This window comes from Alligator sinensis, unplaced genomic scaffold (genome assembly GCF_000455745.1).
Source record: "Alligator sinensis unplaced genomic scaffold, ASM45574v1 scaffold895_1, whole genome shotgun sequence".
NCBI lineage: Eukaryota > Metazoa > Chordata > Crocodylia > Alligatoridae > Alligator > Alligator sinensis.
In genome coordinates, this window is record NW_005842149.1 from 955,125 (window position 1) to 968,566 (window position 13,442).

The following is a 13,442-nucleotide window of genomic DNA, read 5'->3' on the forward strand; positions in this document are numbered from 1 at the left end:
CTCCTGCTAATGCAGCCCAGTATGCTATTAGCCTTCTTTGCAACAAGGGTATGCTATTGGCTCATATTCATCGTATTGTTCACTGTAACCCACAGGTCTTTTTCTGCAGAGCTGATGTCCAGTCCATCCCATCCTCCAGGTCATCGATGAAGATATTGAACAAAACTGGCACCAGGACTGACCCTGTCTGGCACTCCACTTGGCTGCCAACTAGACATTGAGCCATTGATTACTATCCTTTGAGACCAACAATCCAGCCAGTTTTCTATCCATCTTACCATCTATTCATCCAACCCATACTTCCTTAGCTTGCTTGGAAAGAATGTTGTCAGAGACTATATAAAAAGCCTTGCTAAATTTAAGGTATATCACAGTCACTTCTCTCTGCATGCGCAGAGTCTTATCTCATCATAGAAGGCTGTCAGGTTGGTTAGGCATCACTTGCCCTTGGTGAATCCATGCCAATTGTTCCTAATCACCTTCTCCTCCCAGTGCTTAGAAATGGATTCCTCGAGGAACTTCTCCATGATCTTTCCAGAGATTGAGGTGAGGTTGGCTGGTCTATAGTTTCCCAGGTCCTCCTCTTTTCACTTTCTTAAAGATGGGCACTATATTTGCCCTTCTCCAATCATTTGGGACCTCTCCCAACCACCACATATTTTAAAAAATAATGGCCAGTAGCTCTGCACTCACATTGGCCAACTCCTGTAGCACTCTCAGGTGCATCATGTCTGACCCCGTGGACTTACACACATACATCTTTTCTAAATAGTCCCTAACTTGTTCTTTCACTCCTGTTGGCTGTTTACCTCCTCTGCAAAGTGTGCTGCCAGGTACAGTAGTCTGGGAAAGGATCTTGCCTGTGAAAACTGAGGTAAAACGGCAGTGAGTATTTCAGCCTGTTCAACATCATCTATCACTAATCAGTACCCTTTCCTTCTGTTGTGGTCAATGGGTGTCTTTACACATGCTCTGAAAGTGGGGTGAGGGTGCTTTAATTAGAGTACCTCCGAGAGCCACTCTAATCAAAGTGCCCATAGCATCTTGTGTATTGAATATCCTATACTTCAAAATGATGGTGGAGGTGCTTTAATTAAAGATTGTTCAATGAGCTTTAGTTAAAGGGCCCCTGCCACCATTTTGAAGTATGGGGATGCTAAATACATGAGACACAGAGGCTGCTGGTATGCGCTAATTAGCACACTCCAGTGGACTCGATTAATCGAGTCTGCTCCAACACGCTGTAATTACAGTACATTGGAGCAGAGTCCCCACATGTCTACAGGCACCCAATGAGACTATTATTCCCATGAGTAATGATGCACTTCAGGCCCAAGCTTTTTCACTCTATTTTTTCCTTGCTCTCTAGTCAACACATTTGAGAGAGTTTAGAAATCCACCAGATACTGTTCTATTGTTTCCTTGATGAACTGTATATAAAGAACTGTTTTCTACATTAAAAGAAAGACTTGCCTACAGGCTTCTGTTTACTGGCACAAGATCGTTAATGGAAAACATCAAAGCAAAAATGCTAATAAGCTTATTGATGTTGAAAAGAACAAATTACTGTTAATGTTTTCAGCTTTTGATCAGCCTATGAAGCATTGTGAAATTAGCCCAGCACTATGCATAGTCCATGTGGATATGTATGAATGTTTTTCTCAATAGTGTGTTGTTCAAGCATTGTAAGTGTAGGATACTCTGGCACAGGGCCATTAAGAGATGCACAGGACATGACAGCCTGGAAACATTTCAGATGTATTAGAGCATCAATGGAGATGGCCATTCTAGAAAGACCAAAGAGACCTTAACATCAGATATTTTTAAGGTCTTTTCCTCCACAATTTTGGTTCAACAGTTGATAAAAAGTAATTTGTTGAGGGCTGAGTCTTTGAGGCACTGGATTACTTTTGTTTTATTTTCCATGTTAGGGATGTTTGCATTTTTATCACTTTATTGTAGCTTTCTGTGGACATGTCGATTAAAAATTTCAGTCTCACAATGTCTGGCATAGCTTAGAGCTATACTGGATCTTAGTTTACTGCTGTTGTCTTTGGACTACTCTTTGTTCATCACAGTCGTATAACCTGCTCCCTTTCTTTTGCTATGTGTAACTGGGTGGCCTATGCTGAACCATTTTATATGTACAGTGCATGACAAAATAGCCAGTCTCCTCTTGAAACCTATCCATTTACATTTAATATGAGTGACTACTGTACTGCACAGCTTTTGAACAAGCATAAAAGAGAGTCAGATGGTTTTTGTGGAGTTTTAAAGGCCTAAATCTGCCAGTGAAGAGGAAAATTATTCTAACCTCATTAAACAATCTGGTGGTGACATTGCATTACTCCAAGACACACATCTTCTAACTGGGGAGGCTGAAAATCTCAAACAATGTTGGACAGAAGATGGATTTTCTGCAGGTCCCCTCCCCTTCCCCAAGGAAGCGAAGTAGTCTATGTGCCTTTAAGGAAAAATTTACTGGCTAAGCTCTTGGACGTCAAACAAGAGGAGCACGGGAGCCTGGCAAACATTAAAGTTAATCCATTTGAAGTGGATTTCATCATTCCAGTTGTGGATGATTGCATCTCTTTTCTGTATGCTGTCTTAGCTAATGTAAGGCTTTATAGTTGACAATGTTGTGATGGGAGATTTTAATTTAACAATGGATCTGATGTTAGACAAATCTGGAGGAACATACCTAGAAATCTGAATCATGAATGAAACTTATGGAGTTTTAAAAGAAGGTGATAAAAGTGTTAGGATTACCGGGTGCCTATAGAGACCATTTATACCTTACCCTGCTCCAGAGGTGCTCACTGTCAAACAGTCTAACATAGGTAGCAGTGCACATACTATTATAGGTCCAAATCATACACTGTCAGATTCATCCAATAGTAAGGACTAACCATTTCTCAATAGGATTTGGGTTCAGAACACTTAGGGCAAACAGCTTCTTCTGGTGTCGCTAATGTGTTACTTAAGATATATCGATACTGTCTCTGAAAACTTCAGTTGAAGTGCTTGCTGTAGGTCATTCTGATTCCTCATTTGGAATAATAAATTGTGATAGAGGTGAGGGTCTGAAAGAGACTTGGGTGCAAGACTGGTGCCTTCCTAATAACATTATATTACCCAGAGTGGAGAATGAGGGCACATGGCCAAGTGTCACAGCTTCAAGATAGAAATAGCTCTAGAGGCCCTATTGAAATAGCAGAGGGGTCAGCAGCAACAGCAAGAAAGGCTGCAGGAGCTCTTGGTACAGAAGGAGCTGCTACAGCTATAGCAGAGGTAAGTCTAACAGAAAACCAACAGTAATTTTTACTCCAGCTGATGGATCAGCATAGCCAGGACTCACATTGGCATGATGCCTTAATTATATGGAGTAAGAAGTTATTTCTATTTAAGACAGGACTGGCAAATGACCCTGAGAAAATTTTTGAATGTGTAGCAACTGCCCATCAATGACCTTTGAGTAGTATTAAAATACAAGATTCCTTCTTGAGCTGGTGAGTCCACTAACTTACAAGGAACTGTAAGTTTTGGACCCACAGACAACTGGTAAATAGAAGAAATCCTTGAATAGAAGAGCCCCCCCAGTTCTCATTCTAAGGGGGGAGGTGTGTGGCAGAGGAGCACCTTTGGGGTGCTTGCCACTTCAGGGCTCTCACATTCTCTGAGGGGAGCCTGCTTGGAGGAGCAGCAGGGGAAACACCCCCAATGTACCCTTTTAAAGGGGGAAGGTGTGTGGCAGCCTGCCCCTTTAAGACCAGAGCCAAGCAGCCAGCAGGTGCTTGATTGTGGCAGCCATTTTAGATCCCTGGCTGCTTATATAAACAGCTCAGTTCCCTGCTGGCTTGGGAGGCAGTAGCATTGCTTGGCTGTGAGGCTCTGTTGATCATTTTGGTTATAAGGGCAGGAGTTGTAGAGGATGGTTAGGAGGCTCCTGGTTCTGGGCATGACCTAAAACTGCACCCTGCCAGGAGTGGGTGGCCCCAGGTTGGTCACCCCTTCACTCCAAATGCATAACTTTTTTTTATTTGCCTATATCACTTGGGTTATAGTTCCTCTCTCCAATTTGATTCCTGCTCCTTTTAAGCAAGTTCTAGTTTCCTCATCTGTGGGTGCATCTACATGTGCATTAATGCACCATTGCTACGTGCATTAAGTTTAGTACCTCTAATATGAGGTACTACATAAATGTACAGGAGCAATCATGCACAGTCTTTATGTGACTCTTAATATGCAGTAGACTAATTCTATTGCGCATTAGTGCATTTTTTTTTGTTTTGCTGTGATGTGCTAATACGCAGTACGATTAGTCTACGCATTAAGCATCTTGTGTTGATGTGTCCATTATGATACATCCTGCGCCTTCTTTCTAAATAACAATATCCAAACTGTTTTCTCTGTTCCCTTTAAGGCATTATGTTCAATAGAATAAACAGTACATTATTTAAGTTATTTAAATTTAGTTAACTACCATGACAGTGAAATCCAAGTGAGGGCAGTGTACACATCTACACAAGACGTTTACTGTGGAGTTGCCCAATTAGCTCTGCAGTAGAGTCTCAGCATCTATTAGGCCATAGTAAATTAATAAGCACCATTGTAAGTTTGTACTTGTCAACACAGGTATTACCCTACGGCAGGGTTATTTAGTATGCTACAATGCACGTGTAGATGCTGTCACGGCTGGCTGGGGCATGAGATTGCTTCAGTGCAAGGCAGAGTGGCCCTGGGCTAGCAGGATGACCCCTGGACCCCCTGCCAGCCAGGGCTGCTCCCACTTGGCTCAATGTGCTGAGGCCCCAGCTGCATGTGTAGATGTGGTGTCTGGGAGCAATAAACTCCCAAGCGATATGTGCCAGAGTTTATTGTGTTCCATTAATTGGATGTATAGATGTGCCCAGTTTGTAGTTCTCATGAAAGTTAGCAGGTCAAATTAAAGATTATTGTAGCCTGAGGTTTGTCTTGATCTACTAACTTATGTGAACATAACAGGCTGTCTTGTTTTCCCCGGGATTATACCATATGTTAGATAACTCATATTAAGAATACATCTTTTCTCCTAATGAAAACAAGGTCTAAAGATCTGAAGTATCTTGGTGACTTGCAACGTTCCTTTCATGTCTCATTTTGCCTATCCTTTCCCCAGGCTAACTTCTTTGAAACTATTACATGAAACCAAATTTTCCCTAAGTTTGGTATACCGTTTGTTATGTAGATTGGGTCTGCCTTAGGATTTAGAGTTGACTGCAGGCTAGAGTTAGGTCTTTCATTCAATTCTTCTACAGTTCTTCGTCTATATAATTTTTCTTCAGGTAATATATGTTTGTGCCTTTGTGCAGTACTCTCTTCATTGAAGAGATTTTTAGGTAAGGATGAATCAAGATCAGTGTAGTGGTGCATTTATTTTGTTTTTTCTTTTCACTAAACCATGAGTCTTTAGCCACCTCTCTTTCTTGCATCAGTTTCTTTCGATCTTTTTTCTTTTTTACACAGTAGGCCAAAGTATATCTTCATTAGCTTTGATGGTTTGAACTTTTTTATGCTACAGATTTTGGTTAAATGGAATTATATAAACCCTACATTGTAAAAACTTTGACTAATCAAAGATTTAGTAAATAGGGCTTGTATTTTTCTTTTCATAGATTTTATGGTTGGAAGGGACCTGTTAGATCAGGGGTGGGCAAAATGTGGTTTGGGGGCCGGATGTGGCCTACCAGACTATTCTATCCATCCTGCAGGGCCCCTAAAAAATTTAGAAAATTAATATTTATCTGCCCCTGGTTGCCTGTCATGCGGCCCTCGATGGCTTGCCAAAACTTAGTAAGCGGCCCTCCGCCCAAAATAATTGCCCACCTCTGTATTAGATTATCGAGTCTGCCCCCCCAGGCCCCGGGCAGGAAAGAGAGCTGGGGCCAGATGACCCCAGCAAGGTGCTTGTCCAATCTCCTGTTAAAGACCTCCAGGGTAGGGGAGAACACCACCTCCCTTGGAAGCCCATTCCAAGGTAACCGTTACAGTGAAGAAGTTCTTCCTGATGTCCAATCTAAATCTGCTCTCTGTCAGTTTGTGGCCATTGTTTCTAGTTACTCCAAGCGGTACTCTGGTAAAGAGTATCTCCTATTCCTTGCTGTCCCCTGCCCCCCCGATGAATTTATAGGCTGCCACAAGATCACCTCTCTAGGGAATAAGTCATCAGTAGAAAAATTAGGATTTGCAGTCCTGTCTGTCTCAAATATACTGATTGAAGCTGATCTCCACGCAAAGGATCAGTATAGGCCCTGTGAGCCATTTAAATACCATATAAGTCAATTTTGATAGTTTAAGTGAATTTAAGTGGTTTGTGGTACTTCTACTGGCCCATTACACATCAGTAAATTTCACCCACAAGAAACAAAGCAAATGTATAACTATCATTATGACTCATTACATTCTAACTCCTGCCTATTCTTATTTGAATCTGCAGTGGAAAACATCCAGTCACCTTGTCCATTGATCCCTACTAATAAGAAGTCAAGTCTGAGTCAGTCACAAGTTTGTAGAGTCCATGTCTGCTGCAGTCTGCTGCCAGATCAGACCAGTCCAGTTTAATTGCAATGAATTAATCTCATTCATCATTTAGCTTCTCATCACATCTACAATGCACTCTTACAGGTCAGTTATTAACCTCACCAGTAATCCCAAATGCCTTGTGTTTTTAGGGGTGTACTTGGTAGCCATGTTGGTCTAAGACAAAAAGACATACAAATAACTAGAACTCTTGGTTCCAAAATGATACCTTTTATTAGACCAACTGGAAAATGGCAAGAAAATTGTCCTTTTCGGCAAGCTTTCGGGATCAAAGTCCCTTTGTCAGGCTCTGGGAAAAGTGTAGATGGTACAAGATGGTAAAAAGTCCCTATAGGTAGGAAATAAACTTCATTTTTGCACAGAGGGAGCTGAAGATGGAAATATTGTGTTTTTATGTGTACCTTTTTAAATCTATTTATGACATACTATATGTCTCATATACAAAACACATTTCCTCCCCAAAATCAGCTTCCCCTTCAAAGTTGGGTTGTGTGTTTTAAAGTGGAGGAAGCTGTTTTCTTCACTTAAAAAGAGACAGCCCTGGAGACTGTGCATACCATGCAGCTGCCATGATGACAGAGTTCTGCATTAAGCCTCTCATACCTATAGCTATTGATTAAGTACTATAGCATATGCCTGAAACAGCAAGTGAGCTTCTGGTAGTATCTTCATGAGGGTTGTGATGTGGAAACATTTTATTTACAGTGCGGGAGTTTGTATCTTCAAGACATTGCCACTCATTCGCTTACTTCCCCACTTTGGGGTCTCCCTAATTACTTGCCCATCACATCTTGATGTTCAAAAGGAAAGAAAGAAAAGAAGGGAGGGGAGGTGTTTGTTACAGTTAATGGTAGGAATTGGTCAGGGATGATTTAGGAGTAGCTATACCTTGAATGCTTTGTAAAGAGCAACAGTTGGAAGCCCAGGATGCTTTCCCCTCATCCAGCATACAGAATTGTAGATTGCTAGGAGAGAGCAAGAAGAGCTCCATAGCCTAAAGCAGGTGGATATTGGAGATGACCATACTCAGCAGCAGGAGAGTGAAACAGAGCTCTACAACTGGTTTAGTTAAAAAAAAAGATTTAAGGAGCTGAGATAAGATTATGGAGGGGATAAAGAAAGGGGAGTTTTGGCTGTCAAGTAAGAGGGTGTGATGTGCTTGTTGCCCCCAAGTTGCCGAGGAGAACAGAGGGTGTTTGGTATTTCCCATGCTTCTGGGCTTTGCTGATGTCACACGGGCTGGGAAAGAATGTTTTCTTCCACCTGGCCCTGTTGCTATAGGTCAGGGATTTTTTTCCTCCCTCCCTCAGAAGCACGGGGTGTTGGCTGAAGCCAAGGCTGAGGATTTTGACTGGCAGGGAATGCCAGAGCTTCTGCTAAGACTAAAATATGGACGTTCCTGGCTAGAGGGGTCTTGCCCCTCCATTTGTGGCCAGACCAATCACCATATATGGGATCAGGAGGGAATTTTACTCCATGGTTTGTTTGGTATGGATTGGAGGGGAGGGGAGGGGTTGCTTTCCTTTGTAGTGGGTGGTATGGCCCTCATCCTGGGATCCCTCAAGTATATGATAACCTTTCCAGCAGCAGGGCACTGGCTTCCATGAGCCCCTTGCTTTACCAGTGACAGGTTAGGGTGCTATGCCTTATAGTTGTGTTTGTGTGACAGGGTTGAGTATGTAGTTTCAGTAGTAGGATAGAAAAGAATTTGTATGGGGTGGTTTGGATAAAAATGATCCTGCCTCAGGCAGGGACTTGGACTAGATCAGTGTTTCTCAACCCATGGGTTGCAACCCAATAGAGGGTCATAAGAATATTTGAAAGGGTCTCAAGCAAGTCCCCCGAAAAAACCACAGGAAAGCATGGGTTTTCCATTGCAGGCTGGCAGCACTCCAGCCTTCAAGGAGCTGCCTGGGGTGACTGGAGGCAGAAGGAGCATGTGCATCTGCACGCGCACATGCACATGGCTGGCATGCAGCCAGGCAGGGTTGTGGGAGCAGCCCTGGCAGCTGGATGCAGGTAAGTGTACAGCGGGGTAGGGGTTGGAGGTCCAGGACCTGGGGACTGTGTGGGTGGGGGCGGGGAGGAGGAGGGGGGAATTCCTGTCAGCACTGGAGGAAGGTGGCTGGGTGCCAAGTCTGTGTCAAGGCAGGGGGAGCTGGGGGGAAGGCATCTGCCCCAATCCCCAGCAGGGGAAGGGGATGCAGCGGGGGAGCTGCATGGCTGTCCCAGTGGCACAGGGCCTGGTGCTCATACTCACAGGGGTGGGCTTGCCAGGAGATGCTGCTTGCGGGGGGCAGGAGGGGCTGTGACCAGGCTACCTGGAATGGTGTGGCAGCCCCAGCCCAGGGTAGGAGAGGTGCCACAGGCCTCCTCTCCTCCTCCTTCCAGCACATGCTGGGGCTGTACTCATTGTGCTGCCACCTGCATGAGCCAGAGCTGCTGTAGCCACTGCACTCCAGCCTGAGCGGGACAGCAGCAGGTGGGGACTCTGGGTGGGAAGTGAGAACACTAGCAGGGCCAGGGGCCTGTGGGTTGGGACCGGCCATTGATCTTGACAAAAAAGGTTGAGGACTGCTGGATGATCTCAGACATCTCCTCCTGTCTTACTTTACTAGAATTCTCTGGTTCTGTCACTTGTGACCGTCAGGACTGTGTATGGCCCTCTGTTATCTGCTCTTGAATTGCTGCCTAGTACTAGAAAGCAATTGACTCTAAATGCAAGGATTGGTGATGTTTCAGAGCCGTGAGCAGAAGTCCACCCTCCCTATCGCCTGCTCTGCAGGGTGGATCTGGCATGCTGCAGACTCCTGGTCTAATGGGTAGAGCACTGGCATGTCATTTTAAGAGACCTCTACTCAATCCCAGCTCTGGCTTGCTACATGCCTTGTGTAAAATGAAGGGAATGATATTGATGACCTTTTTAAAATGCATCAACTCTCCTGAAGAAAAATGCTGGAGAACAGCTAAGTGTTATTACATGTAGAGAAACTTCACTTTTTAATAGTACAGCAAGGATTTTTTTCCCCTGTTTTAAGCCCTCTTCCATGAATGATAGTTTTTTAACTTGAGTCTGAAGAATAGCTTTCTTTTTAACTTTCTCACTGTTTGGGAAAGAATAAACCTTCCTCTTCTCTAACACAGGGAAAACAAACAAACTTCCAGTGTGATTGATTGAACAAACTCAATTAACTAGGATGGCTATAATTACTACATAAACAGTCCCAGAATTGAGACCAAGTACATCTGAGACCCTTTCATGAGACCTTGGTAAACCAGAGTAATCTCAAAAGCCTGCTGTGGAAGTGATAAACAATAAGGTGATAAGGTAAGGATATCTGTTAGGTCTGCAGTCTACTTTACACAGTTGGTTGTTCTGAGGAGTGTTTTAATTCAAATATGTCATTCACTGCTTTCAAAACTCAGGAAGGCAACAGCAGAAAAAATGGATCCTGAGGTCCTTACTCATTGTCCACCCAGGACAAGATACCACCCATGTGAATGGAAGTTTGGTGTGAGTAAGACTAGAGAGAGATCTGGAGTATTTCAGCCATTTTGAACTAAATACAAATTATTACATTAAGTTACCATGGAGATTAATTATTTACATCGTTTTGAATCTTCCTCTAGAAAATTGTATTTTTTGTCCTAGAGATATTATCTTAAATTATTAAAGGTCTCTTCTGTCCTTGATAAGTGCATGCATTTGCAACTAATATTACCAGAAATTATTTACATGCAGCCAAGGGTCATACCCAAAGCCGAACAAAGCCAATTCAATTGACTTCCTGGGCACTGGATCTGCTCCCAAATAGGGAGTTGGCAAGGAGTGATTGGATGAAATAGACTACTGCACCTGGCAGAACAGTTCAAGGAGGAAGTGAGCACCCAGCAATGGTGAATGAACAGGTTAGGGACTATTTAGAAAACCTAGATGTATACAAGTCCATGGAGTTGGACATGATGCTGAGGGAGTTGGCTGAAGTCATTGCAAAGCTGTTGGCCATTATCTTTGAAAATTTGTGGCAATTGGGAGAGGTCCTAGATGATTGGAAACGTGCAAATATAGTGTCCATCTTTAAGAAGGGGAAGAAGGAGGATTTGGAGAACTACAAATGGGTCAGCCTTACCTCAATCCTCGGAAAAATCATGGAGCAGTTCCTCATGGAATCCATTTCTATGCACTCGGAGGAGAAGAAGATGATTAGGAGCAGTCAGCATGGATTCACCAAGAATGGTCTAGGGGTTGGGCACATGACTTTTGTGGAGAGGCTGAGAGAACTGGGCTCATTTAGTCTGGAGAAGAGAGGGCTGGGTGGGTGGGGGGAATTTAACTGCAGCCTTCAGCTCCCTGAAGGGGGGATCCAAAGAGGATGGAGCTGGACTGTTCTCAGTGGTGACAGATGACAGAACAAGAAACAACGGTCTCAAGCTGTAGCAAGGGAAGTTTAGGTTAGGTATAAGGAAAAACTTTAAAAAGGAGGGTTGCTCCTTGTTCTGTCATCTGTCAGGACTGAGAACAGTCTAGTTCAATCCTCTTTTGAAACCCCTTTCAGGTAGTTGAAGGCTGCTAAATCCCCTCTCAGTCTCCTCTTCTCTAGACTAAATAATCCCAGTTCTCCCAGCCTCTCCTTATAAATCATGTGCCCCAGCCTCTTTACCCTTTTTGTCACCCACGTCTAGACTCTCTCCAATTTGTCCCTATCCTTTCTGTAGTGGGGGTGGGGCTCAAGACTGAACATAGTACTGGAGACGCAGCTTCACCAGTGCTAAATAGAGGGGAAGAAATACTTCCCTTGACCTACGGGCAACACATCTACCCATGTAGCCCAGTATGCTTTAGCCTTCTTGGCAACAAGGGCACACTGCTGGCTCATATTCATCTTATTGTCCACTGTAACCCCTAGGTCCTTTTCTGCAGAGCTGCTGCTCAGCCAGCCAGCCCCCAGCCTGTACCGGTCCGTGGGATTGTTTCATTCTAAGTGCAGGACTTTGCACTTGTCCTTGTTGAACCTCATGAGATTTCTTTTGGCCCAGTCCTCCAATTTGTCTAGGTCACTCTGAACCCTAGTCCTACCCTCCAGCACATCTACTACTCCCTTTGGCTTGGTGCCGTCTGCATACTTGCTGAGGGTGCACTCTGTGGCATCTTCTAGATTTGTTGATAAAGATATTGAACAAAATGGGCCCCAGGACGAACCCCTGGGGCACTCCACTTGATACCGGCTGCCAACAAAACATTGAGCCATTTATTACTACCCTCTGAACCTGATGCTCCAGCCAGCTTTCTCTCCACCTTAAAGTTCATTCATCCAGCCTGTACTTTCTTAGCTTGCCTTCAGGAATGTTGTGGTCAGGCATGACTTGCCCTTGGTGAATCCATGCTAATTCTCTCCAAGCCTTTTGTAGGGAGGTTGGGGATTCTGCCAGGCAGCAAAGTCCCTCAAATGAGACTGAAGTGCTCTGTGTCATGATGCCTAAATCCTTTTTTTGATATTTTAAATAGCTAGTGCTAGATATAACACCCCTAAACCATTCTGCTTACTCTAGTATAGTTGCCTTGCGGCATGGATCTGAGGCAGATGCAGAATCATATTTTCCCAGATGCAGAAGGAAAACATAAAAGCATAAATTTAAAAAATCACATTGAGAATGTGAGTAGGCAGAAGCATGCTTCCTGCTAGCAATTCTTGAATCAGTTCCATTGAATTATGCACAAAGTAGACAAAATGCTGATATTTATGAAAATTACCTAAATTGACATTATAGGGTGTTTCTCATAGCCTCAGCATATCAGAGAACACAGCAATAATATGCACAGCTGTTTTCAGGCCTTACCAGTTTCCAAGGCTATGTTAGGCCATGGTTGATTGGATTCTATTTGTTTTTCAGTTCAACTTTTCCAAAATCAGGCTAACTTTTTCAAACATGTAACAAAGTAAAAATGCATGTATTCCTGAGTTCTGACACGCAGGAATTTAGTGAACACACAGAGACATTCTGCTATAAATGTAGATCACCTCTGGATTTATTAACTGGCAAGAAGGAACTTTTTTTTTTTTTTAAACATGTTTAGCGATCCACTGGTTCATGTGCTGACAAGTCAAGCATCTAAGGAAACAAAAACAATTACTATGTATGGAAGGGAGACTGTATTCATGAACTGACACCTGGAGGGCTGGGCTTGTCAAAAGGAGCCCCCAATAACATGGAAATGGGGCCTGTTTCACCCTCTGTAGTGTCATGAAAGCTACTCTAGATTTAAGGGCTACATTCAGCTTTAAGACCTGATGCTAAAAACAGATATTTGGTGGTGTTAGTCTAAAGTCAGGCAGAAGGCAGAGTAGCGGTGCACCTTAGATGAATTGAATCAGAAATGCATAAGTTTTGGTGAGTGAACATTCACATCATTAGATGCTAGGACACAATGTGCAAGAATAGGATATAAAATAGGAGCAGCTCAGATTCACAGAGCGTATGCATTTCTGATTTATTTAGTCTGTAAAATACAGCTCTCCCCTGCCTTCTGCCTTAATACAAAAGACAGAGAAAGGGGAGGAAAGGGAGGAGTGAAGGAGAGAGAAGGCAGTGCTGGGACAAGAAGACGGGGCTAGAGAGAACATCAAAACAATACATCCATAAGGGCATAAATACTAATCTAGGTAAAGGGACAAGAATCTGTAGTCCTGTTTAGACTATACTTAACACACGCCAGTCTGTGGATGATTTCTTGCTCTGCAATTTTACAGAGCCATTGGCTCTGAAGTTACCTCAGCCAGTTCCTTTAATAGTCTAGGGTGATTCCTGTCTGGCGCTGCTGTCCTGAAAACATTCAGCTTCCCTGTAATCCCTAACTTGTTCTT